This window comes from Cricetulus griseus, chromosome X (assembly GCF_003668045.3).
Source record: "Cricetulus griseus strain 17A/GY chromosome X, alternate assembly CriGri-PICRH-1.0, whole genome shotgun sequence".
Lineage (NCBI taxonomy): Eukaryota > Metazoa > Chordata > Mammalia > Rodentia > Cricetidae > Cricetulus > Cricetulus griseus.
Window position 1 is genome coordinate 24,685,361 of NC_048604.1, and position 23,600 is coordinate 24,708,960.

Below are 23,600 nucleotides of genomic sequence, written 5' to 3' on the forward strand. Positions count from 1 at the left end.
ACTCAAAGATAGAGTGCTTGCCGACATGCTTAAGAAGTAAAGTTCCATGCAACGCACAGTAAAACCATAAAAACAAAACTCCTTCTATTAACAGTGTAGTTAATGCAATTGAAGTTTCAAGCAGACCTTTAAACAAGAAACCTAATTCTCTTGTGAATGAGAAAATAAATTATGTTGTGTATAATATATATATATATATATATATATATATATATATATATATCCCTCTCTCTCTTTGAATTACTGCATTCGACCTGTTTGTACATATATGTGAAAGATAATTTGGCCTAATTTATTTACAGGAATTGCAAGGGTGACCATTATTCTGCTTAACTTATCTTCTGGATCTAACAAGGTATGTACAATCTCCTTTAAATTATAATAGGGTATATTTTTTCAGTGTCTTTTAACTGAAATGCATACTTTAAAATTTTGAAATCTCATTGTTCATTTTACGGGTAAACATGTTTATGTAGCCCATTATTGTAAGAGTATTTGCAAAATAAAATGATCAAACTGTCCTGAAATTTGAATAAATTATGTGACATTTTTTATACACAGAGACTAAAGCCAGGAGTTTTCATGACTAATGGGACCCTCTGTAGAGTGGTGGGAATAGCAGTTACCAATGAGGATATTTGCAAAATTATTTAATAGTTCTCATGAACTATTATAAATATGTTGTTTCTGTCAGTAGGACAAATATTTCCATTCAGAATATGTACTACAGAACAAAATTTGCCTCCTGAAATACATATTATGATTTTTCAAAAGTCACAAGTGAAATATTTAAATATAAATTTTTGAATATTGACTAAGTTATTGCATTAATTTGTTTACCCTTCAGTTTTCCTTCTTTTCATCATTTATCCATCCACATGTCCAATGAATATTTACTAAGAAACTACCATGAAAAATCATTGTACCCTTTCTTCTGATAAATAAGTAATATAGCTATTATTCAACTAGAGTACTGCATAAATGCTTTAGAGTCAGTCCTCTCTTTGGTAGAATATATAAAAGTGTGGAAATTTTTGTAGCATACCTCACAGTTTTTAATTTTAATAAAATGTTAGTCATTATTCAGTTCTTAGTAACTGGGAAACAGATAGCCCTGCTTTAAAAAGAAATGGTGCCTATCTGTGGCATTGCTATACACCATTAATGAAATATGAATTCTTAGTCCATGTGGAAAAAAAAGGATTATTGGAATTTGTGGTAAGCTGGTAACTCTTTGACATCACTTGATACTTTTAAAACTACATAAATATAGAAGTATAAAAAAACCCAGAAATCTCTGAAATCTTAGAATTTGTAATACATTTTGAAAACTATAATAAAACTGAAAATATTGTATTAAATATGTCATTTACTAGTTATAACAAACCTGTAACATGAACTTAAAATATATTGGCCAATTGTGGTAATATGACTCATTATTCTATTTAACCATTTTTCTAAATGCATTCTCTTTAGGAGATTAATAATGTGAAAGGGGTAAGATAATTACACAACAAAAAATTATGATAGGAAAATCAAATGACAAACTTACAAGAAAATTTCCATAGGAAAGAAGTAAAATTTTCACATAATGTATCATTTGTGAAAGTAATTCTCTTAATTTGTAAGATGCATATGTGCCTATTGTGTGTTATTAGCATATCTCTCATACTAAGAAAGCTTTATAACTAATGTGATTAAATAGAGCATAGTTAAGGGGAAATATCTCTGACAGACCTGAAGGATGCACAGTTACAAAAATTATTGGCACCGAATAGATAGATGTTTCAGAGAGTATCTAGGTTTCCTTCTTTCTAGAGAAAACATGGCATAGTAGAAAAGTCTTTGCTGTTGGCCAGAAAAGCTGCACTCTACTCCTAGTCTTATATTAATAATACATTTTTACTTGGATATTTCTCTTTAGTTTTCTCATCTATGATAAAAACTTTGAGACAAATAATATCAGATTTCTCCCTGCTCAAAAATCCTTTATTTCAAAATTGTGGTGGGTTGTTGGCTCTAGAGAGATGGGTACCTTTGTAAAGTACCTGTAGCTTAATTGTGACTTGGGTTTGATCTCCTGAACTCACTTTTATAAAGCATGTTATACTGAAGTACCTAAAAAGATACCCGGAGCTTGCTGCCCATAGATTGTCGCTGAATCAGTCAGATTGAAGGAGGTACGGTGAGTGATCCTCTAGTTTAAATTTAAATAAAAAATGGAGAAAAAAGCAATTAATGCCAATGGATTTATTGAATGAAAATGGGAAGAATCCAATGTGAAACTAATGCGATTAATAAATGAACAAGTTAGTACAAAGGGCACTAGTCCAAAATGAGCTTAACATTTGCATTGGGGAAAGCAAAGGAACATTTCTTTAGCAGCAAATGGGCATTTTCTTTGTTTGTAGACACTTGTCTGTTCTTTTTGATAGTCACCAATAAGTCACAGGTTAGAAATCAAACTATTTAAACTACGTGGGAGATGGCTCTGAATAGCAACCAAGATTAACAAATAAGTCCTCAGAAAACTTTTAAACCAGTGTCAGAAGTAGTTTACTTCTAGATTTCTTGACGAGATAGAATAAACCGTCAACATTCAAGCCTTGCTAGAACCCAGTAAAAAAAAAAAAAGAGGGGTTGATTCAATAAACATTTTATTTACATCATCTCCAAGTATCTGATGAAATGTACTAGTACTTCCAAATATATCAAAATATAGCAATGTATCCAGAGATAAAGATGTAGTTCACCTATTCACTAGTATATGCAAGGTCCTGGGTTAATTCCTAGCACCACGTGCATTCATATGTTATACCTGTATATATTTGTCTATGTAATGTGACATAAACAAACATGTTTTAAAGTATATTAAAATGTCCTAAAGAAAAAAGAAAGTGATTGGGGAAGTGTTATAATTTGCATGAGAATGGCTCCCATAGAATCATATTTGAATGCTCGATCCCTAATTGGTGGAACTGTTTGTGAAGGATTAGGTGTTTTGGCTTTGTTGGAGGAGTTGAATCACTAGGATTGGGATTTGAGGTTTCAGGTCATTCTATTCCCAGTTAGCTCTTTCTGCCACATATTTGTGGGTCAGATAGAAGATCTCAGGTGCTGTTCTAGCACTGTGTGATTGCCTGCTGCCATTCTCATTTCCAGGATGATCATGGACTCATTCTCTGACACCATGAACCCTCAAATTAAATGCCTTGTTTTATAAATTGCATTGGGCATGTTGGTTTGTCACAGCAATATAAAAGTCATTAAGACCAGAAGATACCTGCATGTGACCTCCGGCTTTCCCATGCAACTGTGCACATAATCACATTCACCCACCCACAGATACACCCCCCACAAACATATGCACACACAAAAATAAGGAAACTTCTCAGGTTTACATATGTAGTCAGTTGCTGGTTAAATTGAAAAATACACAAACAAAGCATCTGTGCAAAATTTTCTGTTAAGTGGTTCAAATAAATTGGTAATAGGATATTTGCTTCTCTTTGAAATCAAGCTATCATGTATTCTTAAACCACTAGCACCCACTCATCCCACCCCGTACTTACATTGGCATTATACTAATTAGATTGATGTCTAAGTTTAGCTAGTTGTTTCAAGTTTTCCTTCTTAGTAAAAGGCTTAACTGTGGGAAATTTCCATGCTGATTCTCTCTGTGTCTCTTAAAGTTCAGCAAGCTGTATGTTTCTTCCCTTTTTCTAGGTGGTCATTCAAGGTCAAGCATCTCTCTGTACCTTGAAATCAGCCGAGTGCATAACCCAATGACTTCAAACTCCAATGCTTTCAATCTGGCACCTTTCATGAGCATTGTGTGCACATTAAAGCATTCAAAATATATTCTCCTTTATCTACATATCACAGCAATAACATCCTGGGCACAGGACAGTGCCTAGGAGCAAATAACCACTTGGAGTTAATGAGCTGAGGGGCAGCTGAAGGTCCATTGACTCTTCTTAGTCATTCCTTCATCCCTATAAAATGTATATTCCTGAAGTACCAAGCCTTCAATAATATTTTCTGTCTCACATCAGATTAAGTAGTGGCTATAAATAATAGTATTTAATACATAATAATGAGATGTGGCAATGCAATAAAATACCAACAATTCAGGTACTATATAAAGATGGCTATCTGATCAAACCAAGAGAAGGAGCAGTAATTGAAGTTCATGAATCATAATGTTTTAAAAGTGACTTTCACCTTATTGATTTGAAATGAAATGGAAGTAAAAATTCAGATAGTTTAAGGGAAGTACTTAACTTTCTTTTGTTCCTTATTCCGCTGATGAATGATCCAATTTAAAAATAATAGTAAAATGCCTCTGACATCTACGAAAATGGATTTTAAGTAGTATATATTCATTTTCCCCCATTTAGCACTAGATGCATTTTTTGAAATATGTATAGCTGTGAATTAAGTAACAAAAATACAACACTACAACCGTGCATTTCCAAAGGAATGGCTTTCATTCATTTATGTATTACTAGGACACATTAGTTTTCTACAATGTGCTGAGCATGGTGCTAAGTTCTAGTGAAACAAGCATCAGCATGGGCAGGTTCTACACTCAGAAACACATGGTATGTAGTTGAGGGTTGACATACATATACATATATATTATACTAAGCAGTCAATGTTTTGGTACATGCTATATAAATGCATTGAAAAGGATTCATATATCAAAACCCATAAATCAATAACATGTGATATAACATAGCTCCACATTCAAATACTTTTCAAGAATCACAGCTTATGTTAGGCAGATTTCCCTGTCCAAACTCATCTTCTAATCTCTAGAATTTATGACAATTCCATGTCATATGACAGGACGAATTAAGATGGCATACACAATTAAAGTTGCTAATCACATGACTATAAGTTACGCAGGTTATCTGGGTTATCGGTCTAGAATCAGTATAATTACATTGTCCTTTAAAAACAAAACAAAACAAAACAAAAAATCCTCGACAGCATAGAGACACAGAAAGATTACAGCATGAGAAGAACTTGACCTGATATTAGCACCTTTAAATATAGAGGAAAGGACCAAGGAATATTGAGCAGTCTCTGGAATTTAAAAGAGGCACGGATGCATATTACACTCTGAAGCCCCAAGAAAGATATTCAGCCTGCTGTTGTCTTAATTTTAGCCTACAAAGAACCATTTGAGACTTTTGACTTCAAGGATTCTGAGATAATTCTGTCTTCTTTCATACCATCAAAATTTCATTAATTTATTAGACTACATTGAAGTTCTTGAGAAAACTTGACAGTGTCTAGTTATATAATCCAATCATCATGGCTGATAGACACAGTTCATGTAACTTCTGAGGTATTTTGTCCAGTGATCATGTTCTACTCCCACACCAATTGCAGGACAGCCTTTAGGTCAGTTCTTCAGAACTGCAGCTATATAGTAGGTCTTTGAAAACCCTGACAATTTCTATCAGTCTCATTCTCAGGGAGAAGTTCGACCTTTCTGGACTCTTATGCATCACTTGAGAATATTCTTCCCATATGCTTGTCCTAAAATCTTCTCTTTTCATGTTTAGTATACAAGGACTATGTTTCAATGAGAAGGAGTCTTTTTTCTTCTTCTTTCTGGGGACACCTACAGCCATGAAAAGGCTGGAAGTACTGCATTCCTAATATGGTTTTCTGGCATGGAGTTTCTAAGAAGCAGCAGGTAGGGATTTGAACATAAGGTGGAAAAGGAGTCGTATGTTTTTGGCCTCTTCCTTACAAATGCTCAGAAATGTTTTTGTAATCAAGGATCATTCCTGTCCTCCCTGAACTCTGTCCTGCCTTATCCCCATCTCTTCTCTCCCTCCTTTTTGAAAACTAATAGTAGTTTGAATGTAGTAGCTTTAACATCATACTTTTTACAATTCCTATTTTCTTTTCCAATTCAGGGCTTCTCTGTGTAGATTTGTAGACCAGGCTGGCCTCGAAGCTCCCCAGTTCTGGGATTAAAGGCGTGTGCTACCATCTCCTGGCAATACCCATTTTCTTTTTTATATATTATTTTTGTTGTTTTTTTGGAAATTGCTTGATTTTTTATTTGAATTAGAAACAAGATTATTTTTCATGTCAATCCTAGTTCCCTCTCCCTCCCCTCCTCCCCTACTACCCCCCTGAACTAAAACCCTACCTATCACATATCCTTTCTGCGCCCCCTGGAGGGTGAGGCCTTCCATAGGGTGTCATCAGATTCTATCATATTCCTTGGGATAGGGCTTAGGCCCACCCCTGTGTGTCTTGGCTCAGGGAGTATCCCTCTATATGGAATGGGCTCCCAAAGTCCACACCTATGCTAGGGAAAAGTACTGAACTACTATAGGAGGTCCTGTAGATTTCCAAAGTCTCCTCACTGAAACCCATGTTCATGGGGTCTGGATCAGTCCCATGCTGGTATCCCAGCTATCAGTCTGGAGATGAAGAGCTCCCCATTGCTCAGGTCAGTTGTTTCTGTGGGATTCACCAGCCTGGTCTGGACCCCTTTGCTCATCACTCGTCCTTCTCTGCATCTAGATTCCAATTCAGTTCAGTGATTAGTTGTGGGTGTCTGCTTCTACTTCCACCAGCTGCTGGATGAGGGCTATCAAGTGGCACATAAGTCAGTCATCAATCTCATTATCAGGGGGTGGCATTTAAGGTAGCTTCTCCTCTGTTGCGTAGATTGTTAGCTGGTGTCATTTTTGTAGATCGCTAGACATTTTCCTAGTGCCTGATTTCTCTGTAAGCCTAAAATGTCTCCCTCTATTATGGTATCTCCTTTCTTGTTTTCTTCTATTCTTCCCCTGACTTATCCTTTCTGCTCCCTCATGTCCTCCTCACCCCTCCTCTTCTCCCCTTCTCATTAGCCACTAGTTTTATAAGCCCCACCTTTAAGCTCCTTTCTTTCCTCACCAAAATAGATGTTACTGAATCCTGCTCTGCCTTTTATACCTGATTCTCATTGTGTATCTACCTGACTGAAAGCAGTCATAAAGACCTATGATATCACTTAAGTGCTGAGCTGTATTGGAAATTTTACTGTCATATTAATTATTGTCTTTAAATTCAGCCTTCCACATTTTTCATATGTAACCTCATATGTAAAATGGGGCTCCTGAAGTATGTGAATGTGATTTTCTATTTTTTTGAATTTCTATTGCTAATTGCATGTATGTTCTATTACACAAAGATTTTATGATGCTATTTTTGTTCAGGTCTCCTTCCAGACAATGAGAAAAAATATGTTTCTTTTTTGTCTGTTTTATTGAATTTCTTGGAGAGAATGTGTTCTTTTTTTATACTATATTTATTTTTGGTATAGGGATTAACTCTATATTTTTAGGGTTTAAGTACAAGTAGTAAACCAATTCCTTTATATATGTCACTGTTCAACTTGAAAAGGTAGGTAAAAAGGAATATATTTAAGACTTGGTCTCTTTAGCTTGATAATAGAGATAATAATTATGTCTGATAAATGATGCATGTGTGAGGTTTTTAGTGAAATAGCATAGCATAAAAAGCAATTTGCACAATTTCATAGCATATAAACTAGTATATTTCATGCTCAATGAATATTGGCTATTATTCGCACTATTATTATTGATACAGTAAGGAAACAAATTGGTGACAATTTAATCTGGAAGGGAAATCAGCAACAACTGATTAGAGAGCACTGAAAAGTCTTTACAAATGAGATAATGCTGGCAGTAGTAGATCTGTCAAGATGGGCAATTAGATTATTGAATGGTAATTTAATATTACCATAAGAACATAATGGTAGGGGTGTGGAGATGCTTAAGCAAAAGAAAATACCCCCCAAAGCCAACTAATGACCTTTGAAAAAAACCTACATACTTGTATACCACTAATGTTTAGTGTAAAATATGGACACTTGGCAGTATGAAGACCTTTGCCTCAGACAGTTACACAAGGACATATATAGCATGTGTCCTACTAAGGAAGACCTCATTTTGCAAGACCTCAAATCTTGCTAATGTTTGCAAGATTTGAAAGCTTGTTTATTAACATTTATTTTTTGTCTTGTAATAAGGTAGCCTTTAAAATAGGCATGCCTGAGAACATAATTTAAAATTCACTACCATAAATAAGGAGTAACTAGGGCAAGATTATAATAATCACTTTTAGAGCATAGAGTCCATCCTTCTGGTAGTATAACATAGAGGAGTCAAAAATGGAGACGAGAAAACCAGTCAGAAGACTATTTCCATACACAAGGAAAGAAGAAATGTTAAGGACAAGATTGTGGAGATCCTGGCAGAGGGACACACATCATCAATGGTTCTCAACTTGAAAGTACATTACTGTTAGGTGGAAGGCTTGTTAAAACAAAATTTTCTGATCCACACATCTGAGTCCCTATTTAACCTGGTCTGGGTAATGGCTAAGATGCTCTATTTATAACATATTCTCAGGGAATACTGATGGCACAGGTCCATGGAATATACTTTAAAGATCATGGGCTTTTAAATATGCTATGCGTAACTGACCAGCATAGGGAACTTAATAGATACAGGTTTAAAAAAAAGGCTTAGAAGACCAAATAAATGAAGCTTATATCTGGTATTTCTATGAGGAAGTTTAGGCATAAATTTAAGAAAAAAAAATGTTCATATCGTTAGCAACGAACAGACAGGTGAAAATCTCTAAGCAGGATTTATTATAAGATTGTATTCTACCTTTGCAGACAATTTGACCTTGCATTTTGTGCAGGCTTCTGCTGTTGCCACCTAACTCGTATTTATCTGCATTGGTTTTATTCAAAGACAAGAAGTGAGATTGCAGATTTGTAAATATGAGGGGCATAATGGGCCCCATTTTATATCTGTTGAATTTAGGGAACCTGAGAAACATTTAAGTGAGAGAACCTGAAAAGAGAAATTAGGCTTTAGAAATTAACTTAAAATAAGCTTATGCCCTTGTGGCAGCTTGGTCACTAGCTTCTTATGCAAAACAGAAAAGGCCATGTAGAGGTGGGAATGGGGGTTCTTCTAGCTATGTCACCATGTAAAGTTATTATTACTTTAGCTGCTTCCTTTCTGAATCCTTTGTTATACATGATACATACATGTGTATTACTAACAAGTGATTGTTCTGTAAGTATATTCAACTAATACTGTCTGTATGCATGCACATGTGTGTGACAAATGTAGTCAGAATGCACTTTAATTTAGTGACTTTTCTGCACATTAAACAGGCAATCCAATAAGGTTTTCTTAATGCCAAACTGGCTTATAGTTGACAATCATCTTTAATAGTATAGACCAATGAATCCAAAGCATGTTCTCTTTTAAGTTCCCCTTGAACACTCATATGACCTAATTTTCTCTACATTAGTGTTCTTTAAAGAAAAGAAAAGTCAAAGGATAGCAGAATATCCATGCTGTTAAGGAGAGAGTTCCATGTAAGTTGTCCTTTTGCCGTCTCTTAAGGATGAAGGTAGAGAAGAAAATGCCTTAAACCAAGGTAGAACACATAAATGTTAAGCAAAATGTTCAAATTAATAGAATTGATTTTGTTGCAAAGGGGAGTTATTATTGGTAAGTTGATTACACATGCATTGTTGCCTTGCATGTATGTAGACATGCAAATCCTGATATACTGTATGTCTCAATGCTCTTATTGTTCCATGAATCTATAGAATCTTCTCAATGTGGAGGGCAGAAATATTATATGACAGCTATTTACAACCTTTCTTTCCCAAAACTTCAATGAAAAAGACAAAATGAACAGTGCCATTTATTCTTTTGAGACTAATTACGTATTTGTAATTTGTGAATAAGCTAGAGACCATCTGCTTCTATCCACAAGGCTCATAGTAAACCCAACTTGTAGATTAAATTCAGTTTCTTGTAACATTTAGCAATGACCTTTCAAGGAAAATAGAAATATTGTTCTGTTGGTACTTGCCTAGAAAACATAAAGGTAGTAAGAAAGAAAGAAACAAACACTGGAAAGCAAATATAAGATTAAATGCGAAGTTTAATGCATTTGCTAAATTCCTACAGATAAACTATAATCTGAAAGGCATTCATGTTTACCAACAGGATGCTTAAGTAGTGGGGTGAGAGTTGATGAAGATGATGCTTATGGTTTCTAGAAATTCTCCCTGAGCAGAGGTTCTTCCATGAAAGTATTATTATTTCAACTCCTTGATATTGCTAATCTGACAGATGAATGCAACAATGTGCCTTTCAGTAAGCCAAAGGCAAATCGTTTCTTAATTCTCCATCTTACCACAATAAATTTAAAACCACTATTTCACCATCCTAAAGCAATTCCAAAAAGAATTGAGAATCGAAGTATTTTCCCTTTATATAGTAAGAAATTACCAATACAGAGTCAGGTAGAAATATAAGGGTATTTAATAGGGAAAAGCCTTACTTACAGAGCGAACCAGCCAGCCGGTGGTAGTCTGTACAGCAAGAAGCAAAGAGAAACCGAAACCGAAAACGCAGTCCCCCTACTCACTCTGACCACGCCCTCACAAGCCCTCAGGTACTCTTGTAGCCAGCCCCTAAGAAGGCGTGGCTACAGCTTCCCCTACACCTTTAAAAAGAAAATTAATGACAAAAATTCTGAAGTAAGTACAAAAGGAAATGAAATCCTATAACGTGTGACACACATTGTGCAAAAGTGATGGCATTTTCTATAGAATAGGTGTCAAACTAGTGGCCTTCAAATAGAATCCTGTTTTCACTAGGATTCCGACAAACATAAACTTAAACAATATAACTAGGATAATTAAACAAAGTTGACTGAAAACATACCAGCTACTTATTTTTGTGCAGATTTGTATATCTGTACATGTATTTTAATTTTAAAGGATGCCTTTTAAATGATACAGCTGACTAGATCTTTGTAATGGAAATGATATAAACTATATCATTCAGTCTTTTCAATAAAAGCTAATATAAGTCACGCAAATTTCCACTGCCCTCATTTTTATCTAATTTTCTAAGTTTCTTTGTTAAAAGAACCTTGATTGATGCTGTAATATTTTTACTAAGCTTACCACAACATCCTGTAGGATGTGTCATTGTGTCATCTGTGCTTTCTAATTTGTACCACGATTATAGTTTTAATCATAAGAGTGCATGAAGTTAATGTTCTTTTTACTGCTGACAGTAGTTTGAGGAGGTGGAACAAAGAGCTGAAATAAGATCCTTTGGTAATTCTAAGAAAGGCTGATTTTCAGTTAAATACATTTTTGTAAGTCATTTTGTCATTTCATAAACATGCAATGATTATTCCTTCAGACAGATGAAATATTCATTAGAAAGAGAAGTGAGGAATCACACTACTATTAAAGAATAGCAAAGGAGTGGGAGGCCCTGTCAAGAATACTCTGACCTGAGGAAAAAGAAATCAGAGTGCCATAGAGAAGGACCATAGAATGAAAACTTTTTTTAAAGGTTATTTCCATAAAGTCTGAGGAAATCTTGGCCTCCATTAAGATTTTTGTCCCCGAGAGCCTAAACTGTAAGTATGGTATCTGCTTTGTCTGCAGAATAAAAAAGGAGATCTTGACTTAATCATTATCCTGGGAGCTGAACATCCCACTATATTTGAATAAAAATGCCTCCTTCATTACTGATGGGAACATTGAGTTCCATGTATCAGTGATTTATGTAGAGCTTACTAAAAGGGCTAACTTGTAAATGAATGGTCAGTTTAAAGAAAAATACTATTTGTTAATGTGTCTAGTATCAGATGAAATACATTACACTTCCAAATTCTAAGAAATCTACCAAGTAAGCATTGGCCAGATAAAAATTCAACTTGGCTTTCCATGTACAGTGAGACAACATGGCCCACTGTCTTCTTAGAAAGTTCATTTCTCTATTTTACTATTTTTTTTTTACTTTTTTGTCCCTTTCCTCCATACACAGTTTAACAACTTACTTATGAATATCTTCCTAAAGCTTGTGATGTTGCTTTGCTCATGGCAGGGATTCAATGTATTTTGCTTTTGTTGTTTATCAAAGAGCAATTTACTCCTTCCAGCGAGAAGGATCTACTCACTTCTAAAGGAGACATTTTGAGTACAGCTTTTCTCCTGTGTAAGTGTTTTCTCTTAGGGAAGTTGCTGTATATATTTTTGGGAAAGTGGAGTTGGAGAGATAATTCAGTAATTAGAACACTTGTTCTTGCTGAACACCCAGGTTCATGTGCAAGCACTCAAATGGTAGCATACAACTACCTGCAATTCCAGCCCCAGAGGTTCTGATGTTCTCTTCTGGCCTCTGTATGCACTGCACACATACATGGTTCACATCCAAAACAGCAAACACTAATAGAAAGAAAAAGAAAAAAACTGGACAAATCTTTAACAAACGGAAGGGAAGGGATGAAACTAGTACATTTCTAATGCTTTACATGGACAATCAGAACATTTTACCCAATGAGCTCAGAGAAAATGCTCCGTGGAGATGGTATCCATATAGACATTATATGTAATGACTAGTCAGTGGCTACAACAGCATCTTACACATGTATTTATCGAAATCATAGTGAATACATTAACGAGTGAATTTCAGAGACAGAACTGTGCTAACCAAAGAGGAGAACAAATATCTTCTGTTGACATGCTTTATTCATTTCAATATATTAGACTGTACCCATGATGCTGAGATTTTTCCACATAGTCCTATATTTAAGATAATAACTGAATATCTAAGTGCAATTTTATGCCCATGCTAAATTATACTTCTTGTGGGACAGTATGGGAGGATTCTACTCAGTGTACTACAAATTATATTGCTAGGGTGAACAGTGTTTTCAGGTCTGTTTGGAAAATGTGGAATATTATTGAATTACTTTAAATGTCATGTTTGAAATGATCTTAGGCTGCTTTCTTTGGGCTTGACACACTTCAGTCTGTCATCTCGTCCTTAGAGATGCTGAAAATTAAATAGGGATGCTTAAATAATTTAATTTATAAGTTTGCTTACAGCTATGTGGTTTATCATGCTGGATGTCAGTACTCTGAGTTTCTTGCAGCTCAGATGTTGCTTGAACATAAATTAAAGTTGGTGCTGCGGATCAAAGATCAGCACATAAAATAGAAAGAAATCACTATAGTCTGTGCTGGGAAATATGCTTCCTCAATCCATTAGATAATGTAGAGGAGAAAAAGTGTTAATTCATTCATAAAATAAGCTTGCTTAAATTTCAGGGGAAATCCTGTTCCTTGTGTGTATGATGACGTAACTCAAATGTCTGGAACTGGAAGTCTATAATAGATATGTTATTCTGGTTTCACGCCTGCTTCTTCTCAGAAGACATCTTTTTCACTGTTGTTTTTCAAATGCAATAGTCCTGGTTGAGGTTTTATGATTATAGCGTCAACATTTCCAGTTTCTGGTTTAAAAAAAATGCTGGTCTAGACGATGTTTTAACAGGGCATTTTTTCTAGTGAGAAATTATGCATCTGAGCTCATCTTCCCTGACATAAATGGAAAACAAACAACAGCTTCTATGTAATTTAAGCGAGGTTGTAGGAGACGACTCAAAATGATAGAAACAAAGCAGAATCTTTCCCAGCGCTGCAAGCATCCACAGTGGGACCTTTGGTAAGTCAGCTACTATGTCTGGGTTGGTTACCCATATAAGATGAGGAATTTAGGATGATCATCTTTAATTTCTTTGCATGCCCCATAATTCTTTGAGAAGTAGTAAGTCTTAGTGACCTCTATTTTTATTCTCTTTATTTTATAAAATTCTACCCATACTTTAAGGCCCATTACATGTTTACAATGATCCTAACTCCTATATGATTTCCTAAGTTTCCCAACAGTATGTATGTAGTCAGGAAGCCATAGTTTACATGTTTACAACATCTTGAAAATCTATTTTTATCTAGGTATCTGATACGTTTATCGTGTTAAAATTGTCTCCCCACATATACTGCATAAGACTTTTTAAATACAGAACTATGTCTTATTCCATTTCCTTCAGGAAATCTGGGACTTTATAAAGAATGAAAAAATTGTCAAGTACTTAAGATGCTAATCCCCTATCATTAGGATCGAAGGAAATTGGAGTGTACAAAGGTAGCTACTTTTCATAGGAGGCCAACTTATTGGGTAGATAAAAGAAAGTAAATCCTCATGTCTTAGTCAACTTGGACTTCTACAAAAAATACACTATTCTTTGTAGCTTATTTTTTAAAAAAGGAAATTTATTTCTCATAGTTCTGGTTGCTAGGAAGTCCATAATCATGGTGCTAGCAAATTCATTGTCTTGTAATGACTGGCCATTAGCTTCACAGATGGCCCATTCTCTCCATGTCATCACATAATGTAAAGGGTTAAAGGTCTCTCTGGAACATCATTTTAAGGGCATTTGTCCAATTTAAGAGATCCTCATGGTCTAGTCAGTTTCCAAAAGCCATGTTTCCTGATATCTACCCTCAGACTTAGGATTTTTCTTTTCTAGAATTCTAATATCAAAAGTGATTTAGTTATGATTTCTATTGCTGTGAGACTACAAAATGACCAAAAGCACCTTAGAGAGGAAAAGATTTACTTGGCTCATCCTTCCATATTACAGTCCATATTTGAGGGAAGTCAAAGCAGTAACTCATGGCAAAGTCTGAATGCTGCTTACAGGCTTCCTCCCAGAGACTTGCTCATCCTGCTTTCTTATATATCCCAGGACAACCTTCTCATGAGTGGCAGTGCCCATAGTCATCTGCCCTCCCATGTAGGTCACTAATTAAGAAAATAACTCTCAGGCTTGCCTATAGGCCTGTTCTCAGAAAACTCTAGCTTGTATCAAGTTGACAAACAACAACTACAAAACAGAAAATCATCTGACTAATCCAATCTATACCACATGAAGGAAGAACAATCTGTGAGCTATAGTGAATAACAGGACAGTTAGTTTGCATAAAGGATAATTTTTATACTCAATGTGTTTCCAGGGAAGACGGGACATGAAACAAGCAAACAAAATAATAACCTCTATAGTACAAGGTAATTATAGCATATTAAAAGTATACATGAGCTGATTTTAAATCAGAGACAAATATGCCGCTGGTTTTCTTTTGGTTTATATATGGGAAAGTACTTCCAAAATGTCATAATGATTTGAGCTTTGGAAAATGAATACATTCAAGGTTGATAGATTAGAATAAGTAGAAATGTAAAGACTTGCAATTGATATGTCTCATTGACCCCTTAGTTTTGTTAGATTATAGAAAGTTTAAAAAAAAAGCATTTCAGAAGATATGGAGCAAATGACAAGACAGGTTCGTAACCTCTTACTCATCTTGCAGGCTTATTTAACTTCCTCAAAGGAATATATTCTTGAGAATTTTATAAAATGAGGAAGTCCATGGTCTTGAATTGAAGCTTAGCCCTTCAAAGAATTGTATTTTAGTTAAGCAAATTAAGATGGGCTGTGGAGATATAGTTTTGAGATAAGACTAAAGCTATTTAAAAATATCTGACGGTCAGATATATACTAGATATCCCAGTTCGTTTAAAAGCAAAGTCAAAGTCTGACTGCGAAGCAAATTAAGAAAGAGGAAAATAACTCTGATTTATGCCAGCCAAGTGTGGCCACCATAGCCAGTTTGTTAGTCAGTTCATTGTAATTGGATTTCTGAATTATTTTTTCTTCCTACATTATTGCCATCTTTAAAAGGAATGTGGTCATTTTTCAGGTTCATGCATTGATAAGTAGGTATACAACTCCCACTGTTTTTCATGTGTGTCTAATTTTTGCCACTCTGGTGAAAAATATGTGACAAAACTGAAGTCAGTATATTGCATTTTACATCCTTAGTAAGAAACAGCTTCAGCAGGAGGTGCAGTATAATACCGAATACTCAAGTAGAAGCAATCCAGTTAAGCCTGCAAGCATTCCTGTAATGTACTTGCCCAAGCACTAGCCACACATAGAGGGGCAAAAGATACATACAGTTTTTTCCCTCAAACTACTTTCTCTTAAGGATGGCCTGAATAGATTTTCCTTTTTTATGGATAAATACAGGGCTCTTACAATCTGAATGACTGATAATATAAACAAGTTAATATTTCAAAAATTCTTAAAGTCCAAATTATGGACATGATTTAAACTGTTTTTCTTCTTAGCACCTCACAAGGCTGTAGTTATACTATTGGCTGGACTTAACAACCTCCTCTGACGGTTGATCAGGGAATAATCTACACGCAGTTCTTGAAAAATAAATTTCTTTATAACTACAAGTACATCACAGCTTATTTCTTCAAATCAAGAATAGAACTTGTACTGCTTCAAACTTCTGACATCAAGAATGATTTATATACCCTTTGAAAATACTTCTCTGATTATTCTGGGTCTACCCAGAGTAAATTGTGCCTTTTGTAAATTTTTTATTAGTTCAAATTTCGAACAAGCTTGCTTCACATGTCAATCCCTCCTCCTTCTCCCTCCCCTCCCCCTCCCCCTCCGCCTAACCTCCCACCTACGCCCAACCCCATCCACCCTCCATTCCACAAGCTGGGAGGGGCCCTCGACCAGGTCTGCCCAAAGTCCACCACATCATCCTTGGCCGTCCTAGGCCCTCCCACATGTGTCCAGGCTGAGAAGTGGGATGGGCTCTCAAAGTCCCTTCCTACACCAGGGAAAAATACTAATCCACTAGCAGAGGCCCCCTAACCTCCCAGACAACAGTCTGAGGTCAATGTGCTCCCCCTTGTTCAGGCCAGCTGTTTCTGTGGGATTCACCAGCCTGGTACCGACCCCTATGATCTTCATTCAACCCTCTCTGCAACTAGGTACCAGAATTCAGTTCAGTGTATATCTGTGGGTGTCTGCCTCTGCTTCCATCAACCACTGGATGAGGGCTCTAGGATGGCATAAAAAGTAGTCATTAGTCTCATTATAGGGGAAGGGCATTTAGGCTATCCTCTCCACCATTACCTAGATTGTCAATTCATGTCATGCTTGTAGATCTCTGGAAATATCTCTAGTGCCAGATCTCTCCTTGGACCCATAATGGCTCCATCTGATATGGTATCTCTCATCCTGCTCTCCTCTATTCTTCCCCCAACTCAACATTTCTGCTACTACATTTCCTGCTCTCCCCTCTTCTCCTCCTCTCTTTCTGGCAGCTCCCGCCCCACGAACAACATGCTCCCAATTATCTCAGGAGATCCTGGCCCTTCCCATTACTGGGGTCCATGCATTTATCCCCTAGAGTCCTTCGTGTTTCCTAATTTCTTTGGTGAAGAGGATTGTAGGCTGGTAATCCTTTGCTCTATGTCCAAAATTCATATATGCGTGAGTATGTTTGTCTATTTGTGACTGGGTTACCTCACTCAGGATGGTTTCTTCTAGTTCCATCCATTTGCCTGCGAATTTCAAGATTCCGTTGCTTTTTTCTGCTGAGTAGTACTCCATTGTATAAATGTACCACATTTTCTCTATCCATTCTTCAGTTGAGGGGCATCTAGGTTGCTTCTAGATTCTAGCTATTACAAACAATGTTGCTATGAACTTGGATGAATATATGTCCTTGTTGTATGGACATGCATTATTTGGGTAATATGCCCAAGAAAGAAATTGCTGGATCTTGAGGTAGACTGATTTCCATTTTTCTGAGCAACCACCATACTGATCTCCAAAGTGGTCTTATAGGTTTGCACTCCCACCAGCAATGGAGGAGTGTTCCTTTTTCTCCACATCCTCTCCAGCATAGATTGTCATTGGTGTTTTATAATTTTGCCATTCTGGCCAGTGTAAGATGGTAACTCAGAGTCATTTTGAGTTGCATTTCTCTGATGGCCAAGGATTTGGAGCATTTAATTAAGTGTCTTTCAGCCATTTCAGATTCCTCTGTTGAGAATTCTGCACCCTGCTTTTTTTTTGGTTTTTTTTTGAGACTGGGTTTCTCTTGTATAGCTTTGGCACCTATCCTGGTACTCACTATGTATACCAGACTGGCCTTGAACTCACAGAGAACCACCTGCTTCTGCCTCCCAAGTGCTGGGATAAAAGGCATGCACCACCAATGCCCAGCACCTGCACCCCACTTCTTAATTTCATTGTTTGGTGTTTTGGTATCTAGCTTCTTGAGTTCATTGTATATTTTGGAAATCAGCCCTCTCTCAGATGTAGGGTTGGTGAAGATCTTTTCCCATTCTGTGGGCTGTCGATTTGTCTTACTGACTGTGTCCTTTGCCTTACAGAAGCTTCTCAGTTTCAGGAGGTCCCATTTATTAATTGCAGATCTCAATGTCTTGCTACTGGTATAATGTTCAGGAAGCAGCCTCCTGTGCCAATTTGTTCACAGTATCTCCTACTTTCTCTTCTAGAAGTTCAGTGTGGCTGGATTTATGGTGAGATCTTTGATCCATTTGCACTGAAGTTTTGTGCATGGTGACAGATATGGATCTATTTGCAATCTTCTGCGTGTCCGAATCCAGTTGTGCCAGCACCATTTTTTGAAGATGCTACCATTTTTCCATTTTATAGATTTAGCATCTTTGTCAAATATAAGGTGTTTGTAGGTTTCTGGGTTAATATCAATGTTTTCAATTAGATTCCATTGGTCTACCTGTACATTTTTGTGCCAATACCAAGCTGATTTCAGAACTATGGCTCTATAATAGAGCTTGAAGTCAGGGATGGTGATGCCTGCAGAAGACCCTTTATTGCACAGATTTGTTTTGGCTATCCTGGGTTTTTTGTCTTTCGATATATAGTTGAGTATTGTTCTTTCAAGGTCTGTGAAGAACTGTGTTGGGTTTTTGATGGGGATTGTGTTGAATCTGTAGATTACTTTTGGCAAGATTGCCATTTTTACTATGTTGATTCTACATATCCGAGAGAATGAGAGGTCTTTCCATTTTCTGCTATCTTCTTTAACTTCTTTCTTTAAAGCCTCAAAGTTCTAACTGTATAGGTCTTTCACTTTTTTGGTTAGAGTAACCCCGAGACATTTCATGTTGCTTGTGGATATTGTGAAAGTTGATGTTTCTCTGATTTCTTTCTCATTGCAATTATCATCTGTATATAATAGGGCTACTGATTTTTTTAATTAATTTTGTATGCTGCTACTTTGCTGAAGGTGTTTGTCAGCTGTAGGATTTCCCTGGTAGAGTTTTTTTGGGTCACTTATGTAGATGATCATATCATCTGCAAATATTTAAAGTTTGACTTCTTCCATCCCAATTTGTATCCCTTTGATCTCCTTTTCTTGTCTTATTGTTCTAGCTACAGCTTCAAGTACAATATTGAAGAGATATGGAGAGAGTGGACAGCCTTGTCTTGTTCCTGATTTTAGAGGAATCGCTTTGAGTTTCTTTCCATTTAGTTTGATGTTGGTTGTTGGTTTGGTATATATTGCTTTTATCATGTTTAGATATGTTCCTGTTATTACTCTTCTAGGATCCTTATCATGAAGGGATGCTGGCTTTTGTCAAAGGCTTTTTCAGCATCTAGTGAGATGATCATGTGATTTTTCTTTTTTAGTTTGTTTATATGGTGGATTACATTGATGGATTTTCGTATGTTGAACCATCCTTGCATCCCTGGGATAAAGCCTACTTGAAAATAGTGGATGATTTTTCTGATGTGTTCTTGGATTCGATTCACAAATATTTTGTTAAGTATTTTTGCGTCGATGTTCATGAGGGATATTGATCTGTGGTTCTCATTTTTAGCTGTATGTTTGTGTGGCTTGTGTATCAAAGTGATTTTAGACTCGTAAAAAGAGTTTGGCAATGTCCCTTCTGTTTCTACTGTGTGGAACTATTTGAGGAGTACTGGTATTAGGTCTTGTTTGAATTTCTGGTAGAATTCTGCAATGAAGCCATCTGGCCCTGGGCTTCTTATGGTTGGAAGGCTTTTGATGATGGCTTATTTTTCGTTAGGGGTTGTAGGTCCATTTAAACTGCTTATCTGTTCTTGGTTTAATTTTGGTAAATGATATCTATCCAGAAAAGTCTCCATTTCCTTTAGATTTTTGAATTTTGTGGAGTAGAGGTTTTCAAAGTATGACCTATGATTCTCTGGATTTCCTCAGTGTCCCTTGTTTTATCCCCCCTTTTCATTTGTGATTTTGTTAATTAGCATTCTCTCTCTGTGTCTCTCTCTCTGTGTGTGTCTCTGTCTCTGTCTCTGTCTCTGTCTCTGTCTCTCTCTCTCTCTCTCTCTCTCTCTCTCTCTCTCTCTCTCTGCCTTTTGACTAATTTGGATAGGGTTTGTCTATCTTGTTGATCTTCTCAAAGAACCAACTCTTTGTTTCATTGATTCTTTTTAATGTTTTCTTAGTTTCTACTTTATCTATTTCAGCACTCTGTTTGATTATTTCCTGGCATCTACTCTTCCATGGCGAGTTTGTTTCTTTTTGCTCTAAATCTTTCAGTTGTTCTGTCAATTCTCTAGTGTGACTATTCTCCAGTTTCTTCATGTGGGCACTTAGTGCTATGAACTTTCCTCTTAGCACTGCTTTCAGAGTGTCCCATAAGTTTGTGTATGTTATGTCTACATTCTCATTAATTCTAGTAAGTCTTTAATTTCTTTTTCATATCTTCCTCAACCCAGGAATGGTACAATTGGGTTTTATTCAATTTCCACGAGTGTGTAGGTTTTCTGCAATTTGTATTGCTGTTGAATTCTAGCTTTAAAGCATGGTGATCTGATAAGATACAGGGGGTTATTTCAATTCTTTTGTATCTGTGGAGGTTTGCTTTGTTGCCAACTATGTGGTCTATTTTAGAGAAGGTGCCATGTGGCGCTGAGAAGAAGGTATATTCTTTTGTGTTTGGATGGAATGTTCTATAGATATCTGTTAAACCCTGTAGGGTCATAAATTCTGTTAGATCCTTTGTTTCTTTGTTAAGTTTCTGCCTGGTGGTCCTGTCAAGTAGTGAAAGCAGTATGTTGAAGTCTCCAACTATAAGTGTGTGTGGTTTTATATGTGGTTTGACTTTAGTAATATTTCTTTTACAAATGTGGGTGCATTCGTATTTGGGGCATAGATGTTCATTAGACTTCATCTTGATGGACTTTTCCTGTGATGAGTATGAAATGCCCTTCTTCATCTCTTTTGATTGATTTTAGTTTGAAGTTCAATTTGTTAGATATTAGGATTGCTACACCAGCTTGTTTCTTTGGTCCATTTGATTGGAAATTTTTTTTCTCAACCCTTTACTCTGAGGTAACACCTGCCTTTGAAGTCAAGGTGTGTTTCTTTTATACAGCAGAAGAATGGATTCTGTCTTCGTATCCATTTGATTAACATGTATCTTTTTCTAGGCAGGTTAAGACCATTGACATTGGGGGATATTAATGTCCATTGATTGTTGGTTCTTTTTTGTTTTAGATTTATTGTTGGTAGTGTCATTGTTTGTGGATTTTGCCCTCCTCTTTCTTTTCGTGTTTGGTAAAATTGGATTATCTATTGCCTATGTTTTGGTGACTGTAGTTATCTTTTTTGGGTTAGAATTTTCATTCCAGAACTGCCTGTAGTGCTGGATTTGTGGATATGTATTGTTTAAGTCTGGTTTTGTCATGGAATATCTTGTTTTCTCCATCTTTAGTGACTGAAAGTTTTGCTGAGTACAGTAATCTGGGTTGGCGTCCATGCTCCGTTAGTGTTTGTAGGATATCTATCCACTACCTTCTCATTTTCAAAGTTTCCATTAACAAGTCGGGAGTGATTCTGATAGGTCTGCCTTTATATGTTACTTGGCCCTTTTCCTTTGCTGCTCTTAATATTTTCTCTTTATTCTGTATGTTTGGTATTTTGTTTATGATTTGTTGAGGGGACTTCTTTTTGGGTCCAGTCTGTTTGGTGTTCTGTAAGCTTCTTGAACTTTCATAGGCATATCCTTCTGTAGGTTGGGGAAGTTTTCTTCTATGACTTTGTTGAATATGTTTTCTGTACCTTTGAGCTATATTTCTTCACCTTCTATACCTATTAGTCTTAGGTTTGGCCTTTTGTGTTAGGGATTTGTTGGACTTGAGATTTTCTTTGGTCGATGGCTGTATATCCTCTAGAGAGTCTTCAACAACTGAGATTCTCTCTTCCATCTCTTGAATTCTATTGGGTATAATCACATCTTTAGTTCCTGATCATTTATCCAGCCTTTCTATTTCTAGCATTGCCTCATTCTCTATTTTCTTTATTGTTTCTATTTTAGCTGTCATGCCTTGTAGTGTCTTTAGTGCTTCCTTCACTTTTTTTTCCTTGGCTTTCTTTAGATTCTTTAAGAGATTTGTTTATTTCTTGAATTTTTTGTTTGTCTTTTCCTCCACTTTGTGTAATTTTTTGCTTGTTTTTTCTTCTATTTCTTTAAGGGATTTTCTTGTTTCCTCTTTAAAGGTATCTATCATCTTCCCAAGATAATTTTTGAGGTCCATGTCTTCTTCATCCTCTGTGTTGGGCTTTTCAGATCTTGCTGGTTTGGAGTACCTAGATTCTGGTGGTTCATATTGGTCTTTCTGTTGTTGAGTGTGTTCTTATTCAGTCTTTTTCCCATGTCTTCTTCTAGTAGGTGCATTTTGGGGTCTCTCTATCTCTTCTTGTCACCCGGTGGTGTGTGGGGGCCAAAACTTCAATGTCTGCAGCTCTGGATGGTCTTGCCTCTCCTGATTGTCTCCTCACTCAGTAAGGGTCCGGCTGGTGGCAGAAAGGGGAAGGAAGAGTGAGGTGTTTCCGGGGTAAATGGGAAGTTGGGTAGGAATAGGACAGGAGCAGAGGGTACACTCACCACTGTAGGGATCAGGCCAGCGGAGGACTAAATTGTCCTTTGATTAAGCCAAAGTCAACTATTTGGGACTATAATTACTCCTGAAAAATCACTTTACCATTGCCATATTCTGTTTTCTAGAATTATTTTACAACATCTGCCCATATTTTAGTGAAGGACTTTAATACAAGGGCATGACTTACTATCATTCGTTTGCATCCACAGCCAACACTAAGTATAAACAATGAAAATATAAAGTCTCTGGTATGAGCACAAATCTCCGTTGAAGTTATATATAATGACTGAGGAAACACAGAGAAAATGTATACATGAGGGTGAAATACTTATTACAAATTTATTCAACTGTCCCTGGATCCTATGCTATCCACTGAGTTGGAAGAGAGTGCCTAATACCAAGTGACTTAGATAAGTCTTTTCAACATTCTAAGAACAAAGCCAGAAGATTTCAGAACTTTACAGGGTGCTCTTGTCCAAAAATATTCTATAGAAATATATGGCAATATGTAACTTATTTATAGCCACGGAGTTCATATACTTAGATGCATGTACAAAATATTTCTGTGTGACAGACATTTCCTCAGAAGATGCAACAGACATGTTTAGTCACCTGAGAAAGGGAACCCTAAACAGAGCAAAGTCACAATTGGACAAATGCCAAATCTGATGAATCAATGAGGGTTTATTTTGTTTAATTGGGCTTACTATCATATGTGTGAGGGGTTATTTACAAGAAACAGGTATAACTCAAAAGCGGCTGCATCACTGAAAAGTCCACTGATGGGGGCTCCTGTAAACCTGTAACCTGTGACCCTAGAGTTCTCTACAGTGTGCATATAGCCTGAAATCTGAGTA

At 36.3% G+C, this 23,600-nt stretch overlaps 1 protein-coding gene across 1 annotated transcript in view; it reads left to right on the forward strand.

The window, feature by feature from the left end:
- Positions 1-300: 300 nt before the first annotated feature.
- The window catches only part of LOC107977032 (teneurin-1-like), a 312,321-nt gene continuing 289,021 nt past the window's right edge, over positions 301-23,600 (forward strand). Inside the window, exon 1 of the mRNA XM_035449705.1 lies at positions 301-355. The gene's annotated coding sequence lies outside the window, so the exon portion shown is untranslated. The remainder of the gene's footprint in view (positions 356-23,600) is intronic.